The sequence below is a fragment of the Pelobates fuscus genome, chromosome 12, assembly GCF_036172605.1.
Source record: "Pelobates fuscus isolate aPelFus1 chromosome 12, aPelFus1.pri, whole genome shotgun sequence".
NCBI classification, from domain to species: domain Eukaryota; kingdom Metazoa; phylum Chordata; class Amphibia; order Anura; family Pelobatidae; genus Pelobates; species Pelobates fuscus.
This window is the reverse complement of record NC_086328.1, coordinates 75,307,958-75,326,238: the sequence shown is the minus strand read 5'-3', so window position 1 is coordinate 75,326,238 and position 18,281 is coordinate 75,307,958. Positions and strand designations below refer to the sequence as shown.

Genomic DNA, 18,281 nt, shown 5'->3' with positions numbered 1-18,281 from the left:
TGTGTCAGTGTATGTGTGTGTCTGTCAGTGTGTGTTCGTGAGTGTCTGTCAAATCAGTGAGAGTATCTTTGTCATTGAGTCTGTGTGTGACTATCAGTGTGTCTGTCAATGAGTGTCAATCAGTGTGTGTGTGTCAGATCAGTGAGTCTCTGTGTTTGTCATTGAGTGTGTGTGACTGTCAGAAGAACACTAAGGGACAGGGTAGGGAAGGGACCAATAATGGACGGGGAGAGGGGCTGGTTAAGAGGCACATAGGTGAAGATGTTATTTTTGAATGGGGGGGGGGGCGGAAAAATACATCTTCGCCTATGTACCCAAAAATCCTTGCACCGGCCCTGCACAGGATATTCAAACCCCAATCTATTCAGAAAGATCTACCAAGGGACATTATTGCTTGTTTTTTTTCTTATGAATTCAAAGAATCAATTCTAAACTCTGTCAGAACTGGGCAAAGCAATTCTGGACGTTTCCAAAATATTCAGGTCTTTCGGGATCTATCATATGAAACTCGTCAAAACAGGAAATTATTTAGTTCTGCAACCCAAATTCTCAGAGCCCATAACATAAGATATAGGTGGCTATATCCCCTAAAGCTGTCTCTGACACATGAAGAAAAAAGAGAGACTTTTGATTCAAATTCTGATTTACTTGAATGGTTGAGGGGCAAGAAACTACTATAGCAGATCCAGAGCGCTGTGTGGGGTCTGGGGGAGGGGGGGGGGGGGGTGAATCAGGATGATTAATAGATAGGGCAGTCGTTTAACAATGTGACTTAGTGGTGGGTTTTTTTTTTTCCAATACACATGGTTTAAGGTTTGTTAGGCCAATTAATATTACTAGAAACGACATGGGAAAGATTTTCGGGGCGGTTGATGCTCAGTCTCCTGACATGCGGGGATGATAATGGTATAATATACGTAACAGCACTACTACAGAATAATTTAACCAACTACTGCGGCCTAAGTAAGGGTGTAAATAATAGATATAAAGTAAATTGGTTGTTTGATGTAAGGTTTGGGAACTTTTTACACTAATTATCAGGCATTGTATAATGCCTATTAGCTTAAAGGGAAACTCCAGTGCCAGGAAAACGATACGTTTTCCTGGCACTGGAGGGTCCCTCTCCCTCCCACCCCCCAATCCCCAGTTGCTGAAGGGGTGAAAACCCCTTCAGTGACTTACCAGGGGCAGCGACAGGTCCCACGTCGCTGCTTCCTCCTCCCCCGCCACTCCTCCTTCTGCTTACGTCGGCCGGTGGGCGAGACTGATCTCGCCCGCCGGCCGAGGAGACCTAATGCGCATGCGCAGCAATGCCGCGCATGCGCATTAGCGCACCCCATAGGAAAGCATTGAAAATGAATCTCAATGCTTCCCTATGGGGAATAGAGCGACGCTGGAGGTCCTCACACAGCGTGAGGACGTCCAGCGACGCTCTAGCACAGAAAACCTGTGCTATGAAGCAGGAAGTCCCTCTAGTGGCTGTCTAATAGACAGCCACTAGGGGAGGACTTAACCCTGCAAGGTAATTATTGCAGTTTAAAAAAAACTGCAATAATTACACTTGCAGGGTTAAGGGTAGTGGGAGTTGGCACCCAGACCACTCCAATGAGCCGAAGTGGTCTGGGTGCCTGGAGTGTCCCTTTAATTGTACCACTGTAACACTATTATAGATGATATGTAAAAATATTTTTTGAGGTCTATGCACAGATATGTCGAAATAATATAATAGCACGATCCATTACTATAGGTATTGTAATCAATATCTTTCTACGGGGTTGAGTATTGGATAATATATGTAATTGCACTCATACAGAACAATTTAGCTATTTTGGATGACCTAAATGAGGTGATAAATAATGTATGTAATAGGTTTGATGTAGGGTAGATAGATGCTAAGTGAGAGACGCTATATAATGACTATTAAGTCAATTTAACACTATTATAAAGAATTTGGGTCTGGTTTGTGGGGAGATATTCTGACACGAAGTAATATAAATGACACATGGGTTTGATAGAAAAAAAAAGGAGAAAAATTTTTTTTCCTTTTTTTTTTTTCTCTCGTATATTGTTTGATGTTTCTGCAGGGTCCTAGATATGATGTAGTATGTGCAATGGTTTTACCATAGAACAAATTAATTATTAAGGTGGATTTAATGAGGGTGGTACACAATGTATATATTGTGTTCTGATGAGGATATGAGGTTTATCCACAGATAACATAATGTAATATTATGACATACGGGTTTGATATTATTTTTTTTTTTTTTTTGTATGTATATTGTTTATATTTTTGTATGGTGCTAAATACGATATATTGTGCGTAATGGTGTCACCATAGAACAACTTAATTATTACGGTCGACTCATCGACGGTGGTGCACAATGTATATATTGTGCTTTCGATGAGGATATGTGGCTTATCCACAGATATTTTGATAAAACAGAATATATCTACACACTGAGATGCTAGGATCTTACAAATCTATATCAATGGATACTGTTCCGCGGTGATGATCATAACATAGTATATCTAATAGCTCTATTATAGAATAACCTGATCTATGGTTATGGCTTAAATTTGGGGATAAACCATCTAAGGATATCTGGCCTATCCACAGATAACATCATGTAATATAATGACACATGGGTTTGATATAAAAAAAAAAAAAATTCTTTTTTTTTTTTTTTCTTTTCCCTCTATTATTACTATCACTATTTACTATTTTTAAGAAGTGCAAGGTTTTGCCTAACCACTTCCGAGTGGCAGGTGTAAACGGACAATCTAGCACTAGGTGTCCGTACACTATGCCACTCGGATGTATAGCGGCACAAAATAAAGGCTGATACGTAATTGTGCTTATCTTGTTTGAAATTAATTGAAACAATCGGAATCTTGTCGACTTGTGACACTAGACGAGGTTATTTTTGTTTATTCTCTATCTATTAGAAATAGCATGATCCTATGAGGCTGCCTTTTTCCTTTTTTTTTTTCTTTCCCCTTGCCTCTCGATGGGTTGCCCCTCTTGGTGTAGTGCTACTACACTGTTTCCGTGGATCTCTATTGTAATCAGAAATCTACGGGTTAAAAAAGAGAAAAAAGAACTACGTTCTTTTTAAGTTTGTTTTATGTTGTGTATTGACGCTGAATCCACTACGAATCCATTCGGCGAGACTAGGCGCAATATGTTTGTTGTTGTGTTTTTCTATGGGTGTTCTTTTTTTGTCCTTTTTTTTTAGAGCATACGATATCCTTGATAAAGTTATTTTATTTAATGATACTAAAGCTTTTTTGCCTCCAAATATCGGGGCTTCGAATAGTATAATATATGTGCAATCTCCGATAACTCCAGATGCTTAGGTTTTTATCGCTGAATGTCCAGGGCATGAATAATAATAAAAAAAGGAGAAGACTATATAATACTCTTAATGAGCATAATGTGCAGGTGGCATTCTTACAAGAAACTCATTGGCTTAAACATATCAAACAAAGATGGGGAGGGCATAAATACTCTAATATTGTCCACGCCTCACTAAGAGATAACAAAAAAGAGGTGTTGCAGTTGTGTTTAATTGTAATATAGATTTGGAAATTAAATATATTGAATTAGATCCAGAAGCTAGATCCATAATTATTGTTTGCATTATTGATAAAGTGACTTACACTCTTGTTAATGTCTATCTCCCGAATGTTGATCCTATGACTAAATTTGCGACCATAATGGACCGAGTCGATAAAGTATCCAAGGGACATCTAATTATAGCGGGGGATTTTAATTGCGTATGGGATCCTAAAATGGATAAGACGCATATCTCTAAAAAACTTTGTGATAAAAGAACTATTAAACAGGCTAAAAGACTTTACAATATTTCTAAACAATATAATATCCATGATATATGGAGACTATTACATCCCACTGATAAAGACTATTCTCACCAATCATGTGTGCATGGTACGTATGCACGCATTGATTTTTGTCTCCTTGACGCAAATTCAATATCTTTGTGCAACTCAATTGAAATCAGAGAGAGTCTATGGTCAGACCACAGCCTCATACTAATGGATCTTGGAAATAAATCCCCTATGGCCCGTACTACATGGAGACTAAATGATGCTCTTCTTAATGACGCAAAGAATAAAAAGGAATTAATTCAATTATTAAATAATTTCTGGCTAGAAAACAGTTCCTCTGATACAACACCGGCAAATAATTGGTGTACACACAAAGCCGTTATGCGTGGTTACTTAATTAAATTAGCCCATAAAATGAGGATCCTCAATGGTAAGACCCTGACCGATTTATACATCGAGTTTTATAATATATCTAAACTTAATAAACAGAAGCCATCTATAGTATTAAAAACCAAGCTAAACACTTTAAAAAAACAGATTAATTTGAAGGTTGAACAAAAAATCAAATTAAATATTCACAAACTAAAATTAAATAATTATTATACTGGAAACAGGGCAAATAAAAATTTGACAAAAAGACTGCAAAATCATTACGCAAAAAATAGTCGAACAATTGACAGATGGACAAAAGATCTATTCGACACCTTCTGCAATTGGGGAGAGATTTAATCAATTTTATGAGGATCTATACAATCTCAAACTGTCTCCTAATTTAAACGATATTCAAAATTATCTAGCCTGTACCCAGATTCCTAAAGTTACATCGCAAGATCTAATAATTTTAAATAGGACCATTTCGGTGGATGAAGTCAAATTGCAAATAAATAGACTTCCTACTAACAAAACTCCGGGACCAGATGGCTTTACGAATATGTATTATAGACAGATGCAGCCTCTATTAATTAATCCCTTAACAGAAATGTTCAATCAAATAGCCCTAAATAAATCTTTTCCATCTGAATTGTTGCAGGCGAATATTATCCCAATATTGAAACAAAATAAATTAAGTTCTGATCCCGGTAATTATAGACCCATAGCGTTAATCAACACAGATATGAAGCTATATGCGGCAATAATTGCCGACAGAATTAAGAAAATTATTTCCTCACTGATTCACCCTGATCAAATTGGATTTGTCCCAGGCAGGTTAGCGTCCAACAATACCAGGAGAATAATTGACATTATAGATTGGGCCAATAGAAATGAGCTTCGACTCCTGACCCTGTCATTAGATGCCGAGAAAGCATTTGACAGGGTCGGGTGGGGCTATCTTAGTGAAGCCCTTAAGGCTTTCGGCCTTACGGGCTGGATACAAAACGCCATTATGGCTCTCTACTCTTCTCCTTCTGCCAGAACTGTGGGTCCGAACATCACAGCAGGGTGGTTTGCACTCAAAAATGGCACGCGACAGGGATGCCCTCTTTCTCCTCTGTTGTATATCTTGTCTATTGAGCCATTGGCTATTAACATTAGGAACAATGCATTAATAAAAGGTGTACAAACCAATTCGTTGAATGCTAAAATATCTCTCTATGCGGATAACGCGTTACTTACGCTGTCAGCTCCTGAGCCGTCTTTAAAATTTTTAATGTTTGAGATCGACAGATACTCTGCTATCTCAAATTTCAAGCTAAATATCAATAAATCTACGGCAATGTGTATGAACTTGAATAATGATATAACCAGTATTTGACAAAAGGTTCGTGCATAAATACTGGCCATGTTGAGGTCTATTTTTCTGATGGTATGCCACAAAGGTAAACATCTAGTGAGGTTTCATAGTGTAGTGGTTATCACGTCTGCTTTACACGCAGAAGGTCCTGGGTTCGATCCCCAGTGAAACCATTGGTTTTCTTTTAAAAATTTGTAAGTAAAATGTGCTTCTCATTTACAAAGGTTCTTGATGAAAAGTTGACGAGTAGGTTGAAATTGAGATTAGATAAATACTGTGTAGATTATTCATTAAAATGGGAAAGAACAAGTTGTAGAAACAAGTTTTTTTAGAGAATTCCCATTATATTTCTGCTATATGTAATTAAAATTGCAAGTTTGGGTTGTAGTTCCCACTTTTAAGAATGACCGAATGAGCTAAAAAAATACAATCAATAATAAAATATATCCAAAGTTTCCTGAAATAACAATTGAAAAAGAGGAAAGAGTTTGAATTTCCAAGCTCATGTATTCAAACTGACAATGCTCAGGTGGATTTACAGTGATTCTTCAGATTTGCTTATTCCTAAAAATGTATTAATGACCATCCACACTCGCTATCCATTAAAATACATAGAGTTATATAAAAGTTGCATGTAACATTTGCTGAACTCCAGGCAAAAGTGTAAAGAATGCATTGTTTTTTTAAAATGCTGATATAACCAGTATTTGACAAAAGGTTTGTGCATAAATACTGGCCATGTTGAGGTCTATTTTTCTGATGGTATGCCACAAAATTAAACATCTAGTGAGGTTTCATAGTGTAGTGGTTATCCTCAGGTGGATTTACAGTGATTCTTCAGATGTGCTTATTCCTAAAAATGTATTAATGACCATCCACACTCGCTATCCATAAAAATACATAGAGTTATATAAAAGTTGCATGTAACATTTGCTGAACTCCAGGTAAAAGTGTAAAGAATGCATTGGTTTTTAAAATGCTGATATAACCAGTATTTGACAAAAGGTTCGTGCATAAATACTGGCCATGTTGAGTTCTATTTTTCTGATGGTATGCCACAAAATTGAACATCTAGTGAGGTTTCATAGTGTAGTGGTTATCATGTCTGCTTTACACGCTGAAGGTCCTGGGTTTGATCCCCAGTGAAACCATTGGTTATCACGTCTGCTTTACACGCAGAAGGTCCTGGGTTCGATCCCCAGTGAAACCATTGGTTTTCTTTAAAAAATTGGTAAGTAAAGTGTGCTTCTCATTTACAAAGGTTCTTGATGAAAAGTTGACGAGTAGGTTGAAATTGAGATTAGATAAATACTGTGTAGATTATTCATTAAAATGGGAAAGAACAAGTTGTAGAAACAACTTTATTTAGAGAATTCCCATTATATTTCTGCTATATGTAATTAAAATTGCAAGTTTGGGTTGTGGTTCCCACTTTTAAGAATGACCGAATGAGCTAAAAAAATACAATCAATAATAAATATATCCAAAGCTTCCTGAAATAACAATTGAAAAAGAGGAAAGAGACTTTGAATTTCCAAGTTCATGTATTCAAACTGACAATGCTCAGGTGGATTTACAGTGATTCTTCAGATGTGCTTATTCCTAAAAATGTATTAATGACCATACACACTCGCTATCCATTAAAATACATAGAGTTATATAACAGTTGGTTGTAACATTTGATGAACTCCAGGCAAAAGTGTAAAGAATGCATTGTTTTTTAAAATGCTGATATAACCAGTATTTGACAAAAGGTTCGTGCATAAATACTGGCCATGTTGAGGTCTATTTTTCTGATGTTATGCCACAAAATTAAACATCTAGTGAGGTTTCATAGTGTAGTGGTTATCACGTCTGCTTTACACGCAGAAGGTCCTGGGTTCGATCCCCAATGAAACCATTGGTTTTCTTTTAAAAATTTGTAAGTAAAGGGTGCTTCTCATTTACAAAGTTTCTTGATGAAAAGTTGACGAGTAGGTTGAAATTGAGATTAGATAAATACTGTGTAGATTATTCATCCACACTCGCTATCCATTAAAATACATAGAGTTATGTAAAAGTTGCATGTAACATTTGCTGAACTCCAGGCAAAAGTGTAAAGAATGCATTGTTTTTTAAAATGCTGATATAACCAGTATTTGACAAAAGGTTCGTGCATAAATACTGGCCATGTTGAGGTCTATATTTCTGATGGTATGCCACAAAATTGAACATCTAGTGAGGTTTCATAGTGTAGTGGTTATCACGTCTGCTTTACACGCAGAAGGTCCTGGGTTCGATCCCCACTGAAACCATTGGTTTTCTTTTAAAAATTTGTAAGTAAAGTGTGCTTCTCATTTACAAAGGTTCTTGATGAAAAGTTGACGAGTAGGTTGAAATTGAGATTAGATAAATACTGTGTAGATTATTCATTAAAATGGGAAAGAACAAGTTGTAGAAACAATATTTTTTAGAGAATTCACATTATATTTCTGCTATATGTAATTAAAATGTTGACTATTTTAATTCAAATGTTGGCCATGTTGAGATCTATTTTTCTGATGGTATGCCAAAAAATTAAACATCTAGTGAGGTTTCATAGTGTAGTGGTTATCACGTCTGCTTTACACGCAGAAGGTCCTGGGTTCGATCCCCAGTGAAACCATTGGTTTTCTCTTAAAAATTTGTAAGTAAAGTGTGCTTCTCATTTACAAAGGTTCTTGATGAAAAGTTGACGAGTAGGTTGAAATTGAGATTAGATAAATACTGTGTAGATTATTCATTAAAATGGGAAAGAACAAGTTGTAGAATTTTTTTTAGAGAATTCCCATTATATTTCTGCTATATGTAATTAAAATTGCAAGTTTGGGTTGTAGTTCCCACTTTTAAGAATGACCGAATGAGCTAAAAAAATACAATCAATAATACAATATATCCAAAGTTCCCTGAAATAACAATTGAAAAAGAGGAAAGAGACTTTGAATTTCCAAGCTCATGTATTCAAACTGACAATGCTCAGGTGGATGTAGCGGAACGCAGTAAGCCTGTCCTGCAAAATGCCTGTGTGACTGTAATTGTTATATTTTTACCTATGTTGAAATTGCTATTCGCCTATGTAATATGTGAATTGTATGTTATTCGGTAGTTTCCATCCGTACTATATACTTCTGGAAACTACCGAACGGAGAGACCACCCCGGAGAGAAGTGTGCCAGCAATTAAGGTTCACATTCTCTCCAAACCGCAAGTTAACAGGCTCATTAACAGTGTGTCTGGGTGGCCGCCATTCGGCATGCGTACACGTGGCGGCGGCCATCTTACGCATGAAAATCTCAGCGGTGTTTTGTCGTCGAGTGTCTGGAACTCAAATCGGACACTCAAACAACCAAACACCGCTGAGACCTCCAGAGCTCCGTAACTGCCGAACGGAGAGAGTTAACGAATCCCCATTCGGTAGTTACAAAGTACCGAATGAGGGAATCACTATCTAGGGGAATTAAAGTATGGATGGCAGTTATAAATGTCTGTTTTAACTGCCGAACGGAGACCGACCGCAGGGCCCATTCTCATGGAACCCTTTTCGGATACCAACTCGTGTGCGGTCGGTCAAACTTCACCTTCCTGTAACTGCCGAACCACTGGTCCGATCTGGGTGAATTTTGGATATTATATTCACCCAGATCAGGGCTACCTAGTGGTACCCTAATATTAAAGATATGTGATGGTTTAGGGGTACATCCAAGTTGGGGGTAAAGTACTGTACAAGTTAAGGGGATTATGACGCTCTCTGAGGGGAGGAGATGTGTGGGAGGTAACAAGCACTGCATTGGTTACTGTCATAATTACTGTAGTTCCCTCCCTTGCATGGGAGCAGGCTTTATAAGAAACCTTGGAATAAACGATTGTCAGTTCTACTCCTGAAACTGTGTGTCGTCCAGTTATTGGGAGTGCTGTGGGGATATTTCTGTACCTTTTTACCTGCTGGAAACTCTGCTGTGGATTTACTAATGACTTGTTCCTGAGCCTTCCTTGGATCTAAAGTGGAGAATAGCTGCGAGAAATCAGCTCTCCGCTACAGTGGATTTACAGTGATTCTTCAGATGTGCTTATTCCTAAAAATGTATTAATGACCATCCACACTCACTATCTATTAAAATACATAGAGTTATATAACAGTTGCATGTAACATTTGATGAACCTCAGGCAAAAGTGTAAAGAATGCATTGTGTTTTAAAATGCTGATATAACCAGTATTTGACAAAAGGTTTGTGCATAAATACTGGCCATGTTGAGGTCTATTTTTCTGATGGTATGCCACAAAGTCAAACATCTAGTGAGGTTTCATAGTGTAGTGGTTATCATGTCTGCTTTACACGCAGAAGGTCTTGAGTTCGATCCCCAGTGAAACCATTGGTTTTCTCTTAAAAATTTGTAAGTAAAGTGTGCTTCTCATTTACAAAGATTCTTGATGAAAAGTTGACGAGTAGGTTGAAATTGACATTAGATAAATACTATGTAGATTATTCATTAAAATGGGAAAGAACAAGTTGTAGAAACAATATTTTTTTAGAGAATTCCCATTATATTTCTGCTATATGTAATTAAAATTGCAAGTTTGGGTTGTAGTTCCCGCTTTTAAGAATGACCGAATGAGCTAAAAAAATACAATCAATAATACAATATATCCAAAGCTTCCTGAAATAACAATTGAAAAAGAGGAAAGAGACTTTGAATTTCCAAGCTCATGTATTCAAACTGACAATGCTCAGGTGGATTTACAGTGATTCTTCAGATGTGCTTATTCCTAAAAATGTATTAATGACCATCCACACTCGCTATCCATTAAAATACATAGAGTTATATAAAAGTTGCATGTAACATTTGCTGAACTCCAGGCAAAAGTGTAAAGAATGCATTGTTTTTTAAAATGCTGATATAACCAGTATTTGACAAAAGGTTTGTGCATAAATACTGGCCATGTTGAGGTCTATTTTTCTGATGGTATGCCACAAAATTAAACATCTAGTGAGGTTTCATAGTGTAGTGGTTATCCTCAGGTGGATTTACAGTGATTCTTCAGATGTGCTTATTCCTAAAAATGTATTAATGACCATCCACACTCGCTATCCATAAAAATACATAGAGTTATATAAAAGTTGCATGTAACATTTGCTGAACTCCAGGTAAAAGTGTAAAGAATGCATTGGTTTTTAAAATGCTGATATAACCAGTATTTGACAAAAGGTTCGTGCATAAATACTGGCCATGTTGAGTTCTATTTTTCTGATGGTATGCCACAAAATTGAACATCTAGTGAGGTTTCATAGTGTAGTGGTTATCATGTCTGCTTTACACGCAGAAGGTCCTGGGTTCGATCCCCAGTGAAACCATTGGTTATCATGTCTGCTTTACACGCAGAAGGTCCTGGGTTCGATCCCTAGTGAAACCATTGGTTTTCTTTAAAAAATTTGTAAGTAAAGTGTGCTTCTCATTTACAAAGGTTCTTGATGAAAAGTTGACGAGTAGGTTGAAATTGAGATTAGATAAATACTGTGTAGATTATTCATTAAAATGGGAAAGAACAAGTTGTAGAAACAACTTTATTTAGAGAATTCCCATTATATTTCTGCTATATGTAATTAAAATTGCAAGTTTGGGTTGTGGTTCCCACTTTTAAGAATGACCGAATGAGCTAAAAAAATACAATCAATAATAAATATATCCAAAGCTTCCTGAAATAACAATTGAAAAAGAGGAAAGAGACTTTGAATTTCCAAGTTCATGTATTCAAACTGACAATGCTCAGGTGGATTTACAGTGATTCTTCAGATGTGCTTATTCCTAAAAATGTATTAATGACCATACACACTCGCTATCCATTAAAATACATAGAGTTATATAACAGTTGGTTGTAACATTTGATGAACTCCAGGCAAAAGTGTAAAGAATGCATTGTTTTTTAAAATGCTGATATAACCAGTATTTGACAAAAGGTTCGTGCATAAATACTGGCCATGTTGAGGTCTATATTTCTGATGGTATGCCACAAAATTGAACATCTAGTGAGGTTTCATAGTGTAGTGGTTATCACGTCTGCTTTACACGCAGAAGGTCCTGGGTTCGATCCCCAGTGAAACCATTGGTTTTCTTTTAAAAATTTGTAAGTAAAGTGTGCTTCTCATTTACAAAGGTTCTTGATGAAAAGTTGACGAGTAGGTTGAAATTGAGATTAGATAAATACTGTGTAGATTATTCATTAAAATGGGAAAGAACAAGTTGTAGAAACAATATTTTTTAGAGAATTCACATTATATTTCTGCTATATGTAATTAAAATGTTGACTATTTTAATTCAAATGTAGGCCATGTTGAGATCTATTTTTCTGATGGTATGCCAAAAAATTAAACATCTAGTGAGGTTTCATAGTGTAGTGGTTATCACGTCTGCTTTACACGCAGAAGGTCCTGGGTTGAATCCCCAGAGAAACCATTGGTTTTCTCTTAAAAATTTGTAAGTAAAGTGTGCTTCTCATTTACAAAGGTTCTTGATGAAAAGTTGACGAGTAGGTTGAAATTGAGATTAGATAAATACTGTGTAGATTATTCATTAAAATGGGAAAGAACAAGTTGTAGAAACAATATTTTTTAGAGAATTCACATTATATTTCTGCTATATGTAATTAAAATGTTGACTATTTTTATTCAAATGTTGGCCATGTTGAGATCTATTTTTCTGATGGTATGCCAAAAAATTAAACATCTAGTGAGGTTTCATAGTGTAGTGGTTATCACGTCTGCTTTACACGCAGAAGGTCCTGGGTTGAATCCCCAAAGAAACCATTGGTTTTCTCTTAAAAATTTGTAAGTAAAGTGTGCTTCTCATTTACAAAGGTTCTTGATGAAAAGTTGACGAGTAGGTTGAAATTGAGATTAGATAAATACTGTGTAGATTATTCATTAAAATGGGAAAGAACAAGTTGTAGAATTTTTTTTAGAGAATTCCCATTATATTTCTGCTATATGTAATTAAAATTGCAAGTTTGGGTTGTAGTTCCCACTTTTAAGAATGACCGAATGAGCTAAAAAAATACAATCAATAATACAATATATCCAAAGCTTCCTGAAATAACAATTGAAAAAGAGGTAAGAGACTTTGAATTTCCAAGCTCATGTATTCAAACTGACAATCCTCAGGTGGATTTACAGTGATTCTTCAGATGTGCTTATTCCTAAAAATGTATTAATGACCATCCACACTCGCTATCCATTAAAATACATAGAGTTATATAACAGTTGCATGTAACATTTGATGAACTCCAGGCAAAAGTGTAAAGAATGCATTGTGTTTTAAAATGCTGATATTACCATTATTTGACAAAAGGTTTGTGCATAAATACTGGCCATGTTGAGTTTTTTTTTTCTGATGGTATGCCACAAAATTAAACATCTAGTGAGGTTTCATAGTGTAGTGGTTATTACGTCTGCTTTACACGCAGAAGGTCCTGGGTTGAATCCCCAGAGAAACCATTGGTTTTCACTTAAAAATTTGTAAGTAAAGTGTGCTTCTCATTTACAAAGGTTCTTGATGAAAAGTTGACGAGTAGGTTGAAATTGAGATTAGATAAATACTGTGTAGATTATTCATTAAAATGGGAAAGAACAAGTTGTAGAAACAATATTTTTTAGAGAATTCCCATTATATTTATGATATATGTAATTAAAATGTTGACCATTTTAATTCAAATGTTGGCCATGTTGAGGTCTATTTTTCTGATGGTATGTAACAAATATAACATCTGGTGAGGTTTCATAGTGTAGTGGTTATCACGTCTGCTTTACACGCAGAAGGTCCTGGGTTCGATCCCCAGTGAAACCATTGGTTTTCTTTTAAAAATTTGTAAGTAAAATGTGCTTCTCATTTACAAAGGTTCTTGATGAAAAGTTGACGAGTAGGTTGAAATTGAGATTAGAGAAATACTGTGTAGATTATTCATTAAAATGGGAAAGAACAAGTTGTAGAAACAATATTTTTTAGAGAATTCCCATTATATTTCTGCTATATGTAATTAAAATGTTGACTATTTTAATTAAAATGTTGGCCATGTTGAGGTCTATTTTTCTGATGGTATGTAACAAAATTAAACATCTGGTGAGGTTTCATAGTGTAGTGGTTATCACGTCTGCTTTACACGCAGAAGGTCCTGGGTTCGATCCCCAGTGAAACCATTGGTTTTCTTTTAAAAATTTGTAAGTAAAATGTGCTTCTCATTTACAAAGGTTCTTGATGAAAAGTTGACGAGTAGGTTGAAATTGAGATTAGAGAAATACTGTGTAGATTATTCATTAAAATGGGAAAGAACAAGTTGTAGAAACAAGTTTTTTTAGAGAATTCTCATTATATTTCTGCTATATGTAATTAAAATTGCAAGTTTGGGTTGTAGTTCCCACTTTTAAGAATGACCGAATGAGCTAAAAAAATACAATCAATAATAAAATATATCCTTAGCTTCCTGAAATAACAATTGAAAAAGAGGAAAGAGACTTTGAATTTCCAAGCTCATGTATTCAAACTGACAATGCTCAGGTGGATTTACAGTGATTCTTCAGATGTGCTTATTCCTAAAAATGTATTAATGACCATCCACACTCGCTATCCATAAAAATACAGAGTTATATAAAAGTTGCATGTAATATTTGCTGAACTCCAGGTAAAAGTGTAAAGAACGCATTGTTTTTTAAAATGCTGATATAACCAGTATTTGACAAAAGGTTCGTGCATAAATACTGGCCATGTTGAGGTCTATTTTTCTGATGGTATGCCACAAAATTGAACATCTAGTGAGGTTTCATAGTGTAGTGGTTATCACGTCTGCTTTACACGCAGAAGGTCCTGGGTTCGATCCCCAGTGAAACCATTGGTTTTCTTTTAAAAATTTGTAAGTAAAGTGTGCTTCTCATTTACAAAGGTTCTTGATGAAAAGTTGACGAGTAGGTTGAAATTGAGATTAGATAAATATTGTGTAGATTATTCATTAAAATGGGAAAGAACAAGTTGTAGAATTTTTTTTTTAGAGAATTCCCATTATATTTCTGCTATATGTAATTAAAATGTTGACCATTTTAATTCAAATGTTGGCCATGTTGAGGTCTATTTTTCTGATGGTATGCAACAAAATGAAACATCTAGTGAGGTTTCATAGTGTAGTGGTTATCACGTCTGCTTTACACGCAGAAGGTCCTGGTTTCGATCCCGAGTGAAACCATTGGTTTTCCTTTAAAAATTTGTAAGTAAAGTGTGCTTCTCATTTACAAAGGTTCTTGATGAAAAGTTGACGAGTAGGTTGAAATTGAGGTTAGATAAATACTGTGTAGATTATTCATTAAAATGGGAAAGAACAAGTTGTAGAATTTTTTTTTTTAGAGAATTCCCATTATATTTCTGCTATATGTAATTAAAATGTTGACCATTTTAATTCAAATGTTGGCCATGTTGAGGTCTATTTTTCTGATGGTATGCAACAAAATTAAACATCTAGTGAGGTTTCATAGTGTAGTGGTTATCACGTCTGCTTTACATGCAGAAGGTCCTAGTTTCGATCCCCAGTGAAACCATTAATTTTCCTTTAAAAATTTGTAAGTAAAGTGTGCTTCTCATTTTCAAAGGTTCTTGATCCCCAGTGAAACCATTGGTTTTCCTTTAAAAATGTGTAAGTAAAGTGTGCTTCTCATTTACAAAGGTTCTTGATGAAAAGTTGACGAATAGGTTGAAATTGAGATTAGATAAATACTTTGTAGATTATTCATTAAAATGTAAAAGAACAAGTTGTAGAAACAATATTTTTTAGAGAATTCCCATTATATTTCTGCTATATGTAATTAAAATTGCAAGTTTGGGTTGTAGTTCCCACTTTTAAGAATGACCGAATGAGCTAAAAAAATACAATCAATAATAAAATACATCCAAAGCTTCCTGAAATAACAATTGAAAAAGAGGAAAGGGACTTTGAATTTCCAAGTTCATGTATTCAAACTGACAATGCTCAGGTGGATTTACAGTGATTCTTCAGATGTGCTTATTCCTAAAAATGTATTAATGACCATACACACTCGCTATCCAGTAAAATACATAGAGTTATATAAAAGTTGCATGTAACATTTGATGAACCTCAGGCAAAAGTGTAAAGAATGCATTGTTTTTTTTTTAAATGCTTATATAACCAGTATTTGACAAAAGGTTCGTGCATAAATACTGGCCATGTTGAGGTCTATATTTCTGATGGTATGCCACAAAATTGAACATCTAGTGAGGTTTCATAGTGTAGTGGTTATCACGTGTGCTTTACACGCAGAAGGTCCTGGGCTCGATCCCCAGTGAAACCATTGGTTTTCTTTTAAAAATTTGTAATTAAAATGTGCTTCTCGGGGGGCGTGTCCTGACCGGAGAGCTGAGCAGTCGCATGCACTAGCAGCTCCGTTCCCGATCAACCTCAGAAGAGCCATTAAGCTGGAAAAAGCTTAAAATAAATAGCTAAAAAGCAGAGATGTCGCAACAAAAAGGGAAGAGGAACACTGACAGGTCGGAGAAAGCAAGTTTCTTCGCATCCAGAGCCAGCCAGCAGAAAAATGTACAGACGCAAGAGCAGGCCCAAGATGGCGACGATGACAACGTGGAACATGAGGAACAGACGGCAAATCAAACACCCGTCTTAACACAGGATTCAATGAAAGCAATGCTGGAAGAGATGTCCAACAAAATACTCACCAAACTGGATTCAGCCATGAAAGATATACATAAAGATCTACGAGAGCTGGGCACAAGAACATCGCACCTCGAAGACAAAATGGCGGATTATGAAACGGCCCATAACACCATAGCGGACACTATAGACGGCCTACTCGCCAGAATAGAAGAGCAGGATGTCAAAATTGCGGACATGGAGGACAGGGCCCGCAGAAATAACCTGAGAATAAGGGGTGTTGCAGAAACGGTAAACACACCGGACCTTATGGCCTACATCACAGGGCTCCTAAAACACCTCCTACCTGACTGGCCCCAGGAGATGCTCCTGATTGATAGAATCCACAGAACGGTGAAACCTGGCTTTCTACCGCCGGACACTCCACGAGATGTGCTGCTCCGCATGCATTATTTTCACGCTAAGGATGCAGCACTCAACGCTAATAGAACGAAAAAATCGACGCCGGAGGAGTACAAGAACATAGCCATATACGCAGACATTTCCACCCATACACTGAAAAGACGGAGGGAGTTCAGAGACATTACTCAAGCACTGAGAAACAGCCATCTCCCATATCGATGGGGATACCCAACAAAGCTCCTAATCACCAAGAAAGGGAAGACGACGGTAGTGAAATCACCGGAGGAGGGGTACACCCTTCTCAGATCCTGGGATATCACACTACCGGACCCCACAACCGAAAGAAGGCACATCACTAGACTTTCCCCGGACTGGCAGAAATCGAAAAAGCGCCAAAATTGACCACAAGCTGAACACACGCCACATGGAGACAACCCTTGACTGATCAGGCTAAAACCTGGAGAAGGCCGAGAGTGGGTAAAGTAATAAAATGGCACAGTGACTAACGAAGGACTGATACACTGGCACCCTTTATTCAAAAGACTACTGCAGACAGTGATATTATGGGAAAGACTGTTATACACTGTTTATTATTACTGCTTGCTAACATGAATAATGGGGTGATATTAGTGTGGGAAGGGGTCATTACAGCAGGAAAGACTGCTAGCCAGGCGGGAAAGAACCCGCGGTACAATAGATAAACCCAGGCCCTCCTAGGGGACCACACATACAATGACGATCTCCATGACAGGTTAAATGTAAGTAGGTACCAAATGCCGACACCAATCACTACTTACCAAAGTCCATAACAAATGACTGAGGTTAGAGGACGGAGAAGATGTCGGACGGAAGCTTAGCTTCAACCCCAAGGCACGAAGATGCAGTGCCTAGCCACACTAATGGCAATGTTTAATGTTGTATATAACTATGTTAGAGTTGTTAAGTTTTATTTTTTATTTCCCTATTTGGTTTATTCATATACCGCTACACAAGGTCATTGTAACAATAATCACAAGGCAGTAGAGACTACACGGGGACACCCAACGCAGGTATCTCTGACACTAGCAGAGTTAAAACTTAGTAGAATTACGGGACTGGCACGACCGGACCATAGGAGCACACACCTCCAAGCCTAACAGACACCTTCACTCGGCTCTAAAAGCTGGGAAGGAGTGCAGGGTGTCGCAAACATAGAACTGACAGAACACCATACAGCAAAACACCACAGGAAACCACCGTGAAGATCTGTACTTATAATGTGCGGGGGCTAAACAACCCCACGAAAAGACACCTACTTAATAGAGAGATTAAATCACTAGATGTCGATATACTGTGCCTACAAGAGACACATTTTAGGCATAACGATCACCCACAGATCTTAACAGTACATTTCCCACACCAATACCACTCAACGTCACCACACAAATCAAAAGGTACTTCCATACTTATAAGCAAACACATTAACTTCATACCACACACCCAGGAAGTGGACAAAGGAGGCAGATATGTCATAGTAACCGGAATGATAAACGATATGCCATATACTTTAGTGAGCGTATATGCGCCTAACACTAACCAGGGAAACTTTCTGCGCAGCGTACTAAACAAACTAAACAAGCTCAAA

The 18,281-nt window shown here is 36.7% G+C and overlaps 17 non-coding genes across 17 annotated transcripts; all 17 read left to right on the top strand.

Moving 5' to 3' along the window:
- The first annotated feature begins 5,681 nt into the window (after positions 1-5,681).
- Positions 5,682-5,754, top strand: TRNAV-UAC (transfer RNA valine (anticodon UAC)). The gene has a single exon. It is a non-coding gene; the product is annotated as a tRNA-Val (tRNA).
- Positions 5,755-6,659: 905 nt separating this feature from the next.
- On the top strand, positions 6,660-6,732 carry TRNAV-UAC (transfer RNA valine (anticodon UAC)). The gene has a single exon. It is a non-coding gene; the product is annotated as a tRNA-Val (tRNA).
- Positions 6,733-7,408: 676 nt separating this feature from the next.
- On the top strand, positions 7,409-7,481 carry TRNAV-UAC (transfer RNA valine (anticodon UAC)). Its single transcript has one exon. It is a non-coding gene; the product is annotated as a tRNA-Val (tRNA).
- Positions 7,482-7,802: 321 nt separating this feature from the next.
- On the top strand, positions 7,803-7,875 carry TRNAV-UAC (transfer RNA valine (anticodon UAC)). The gene has a single exon. It is a non-coding gene; the product is annotated as a tRNA-Val (tRNA).
- A 277-nt stretch (positions 7,876-8,152) lies between these two features.
- Positions 8,153-8,225, top strand: TRNAV-UAC (transfer RNA valine (anticodon UAC)). The gene has a single exon. It is a non-coding gene; the product is annotated as a tRNA-Val (tRNA).
- A 1,671-nt stretch (positions 8,226-9,896) lies between these two features.
- Positions 9,897-9,969, top strand: TRNAV-UAC (transfer RNA valine (anticodon UAC)). Its single transcript has one exon. It is a non-coding gene; the product is annotated as a tRNA-Val (tRNA).
- Positions 9,970-10,876: 907 nt separating this feature from the next.
- On the top strand, positions 10,877-10,949 carry TRNAV-UAC (transfer RNA valine (anticodon UAC)). The gene has a single exon. It is a non-coding gene; the product is annotated as a tRNA-Val (tRNA).
- Positions 10,950-11,625: 676 nt separating this feature from the next.
- TRNAV-UAC (transfer RNA valine (anticodon UAC)) lies at positions 11,626-11,698 on the top strand. Its single transcript has one exon. It is a non-coding gene; the product is annotated as a tRNA-Val (tRNA).
- A 277-nt stretch (positions 11,699-11,975) lies between these two features.
- On the top strand, positions 11,976-12,048 carry TRNAV-UAC (transfer RNA valine (anticodon UAC)). Its single transcript has one exon. It is a non-coding gene; the product is annotated as a tRNA-Val (tRNA).
- A 277-nt stretch (positions 12,049-12,325) lies between these two features.
- Positions 12,326-12,398, top strand: TRNAV-UAC (transfer RNA valine (anticodon UAC)). Its single transcript has one exon. It is a non-coding gene; the product is annotated as a tRNA-Val (tRNA).
- A 614-nt stretch (positions 12,399-13,012) lies between these two features.
- On the top strand, positions 13,013-13,085 carry TRNAV-UAC (transfer RNA valine (anticodon UAC)). The gene has a single exon. It is a non-coding gene; the product is annotated as a tRNA-Val (tRNA).
- A 276-nt stretch (positions 13,086-13,361) lies between these two features.
- On the top strand, positions 13,362-13,434 carry TRNAV-UAC (transfer RNA valine (anticodon UAC)). Its single transcript has one exon. It is a non-coding gene; the product is annotated as a tRNA-Val (tRNA).
- A 277-nt stretch (positions 13,435-13,711) lies between these two features.
- TRNAV-UAC (transfer RNA valine (anticodon UAC)) lies at positions 13,712-13,784 on the top strand. The gene has a single exon. It is a non-coding gene; the product is annotated as a tRNA-Val (tRNA).
- Positions 13,785-14,400: 616 nt separating this feature from the next.
- Positions 14,401-14,473, top strand: TRNAV-UAC (transfer RNA valine (anticodon UAC)). The gene has a single exon. It is a non-coding gene; the product is annotated as a tRNA-Val (tRNA).
- A 275-nt stretch (positions 14,474-14,748) lies between these two features.
- TRNAV-UAC (transfer RNA valine (anticodon UAC)) lies at positions 14,749-14,821 on the top strand. The gene has a single exon. It is a non-coding gene; the product is annotated as a tRNA-Val (tRNA).
- Positions 14,822-15,097: 276 nt separating this feature from the next.
- TRNAV-UAC (transfer RNA valine (anticodon UAC)) lies at positions 15,098-15,170 on the top strand. The gene has a single exon. It is a non-coding gene; the product is annotated as a tRNA-Val (tRNA).
- A 695-nt stretch (positions 15,171-15,865) lies between these two features.
- TRNAV-UAC (transfer RNA valine (anticodon UAC)) lies at positions 15,866-15,938 on the top strand. Its single transcript has one exon. It is a non-coding gene; the product is annotated as a tRNA-Val (tRNA).
- Positions 15,939-18,281: the final 2,343 nt, after the last annotated feature.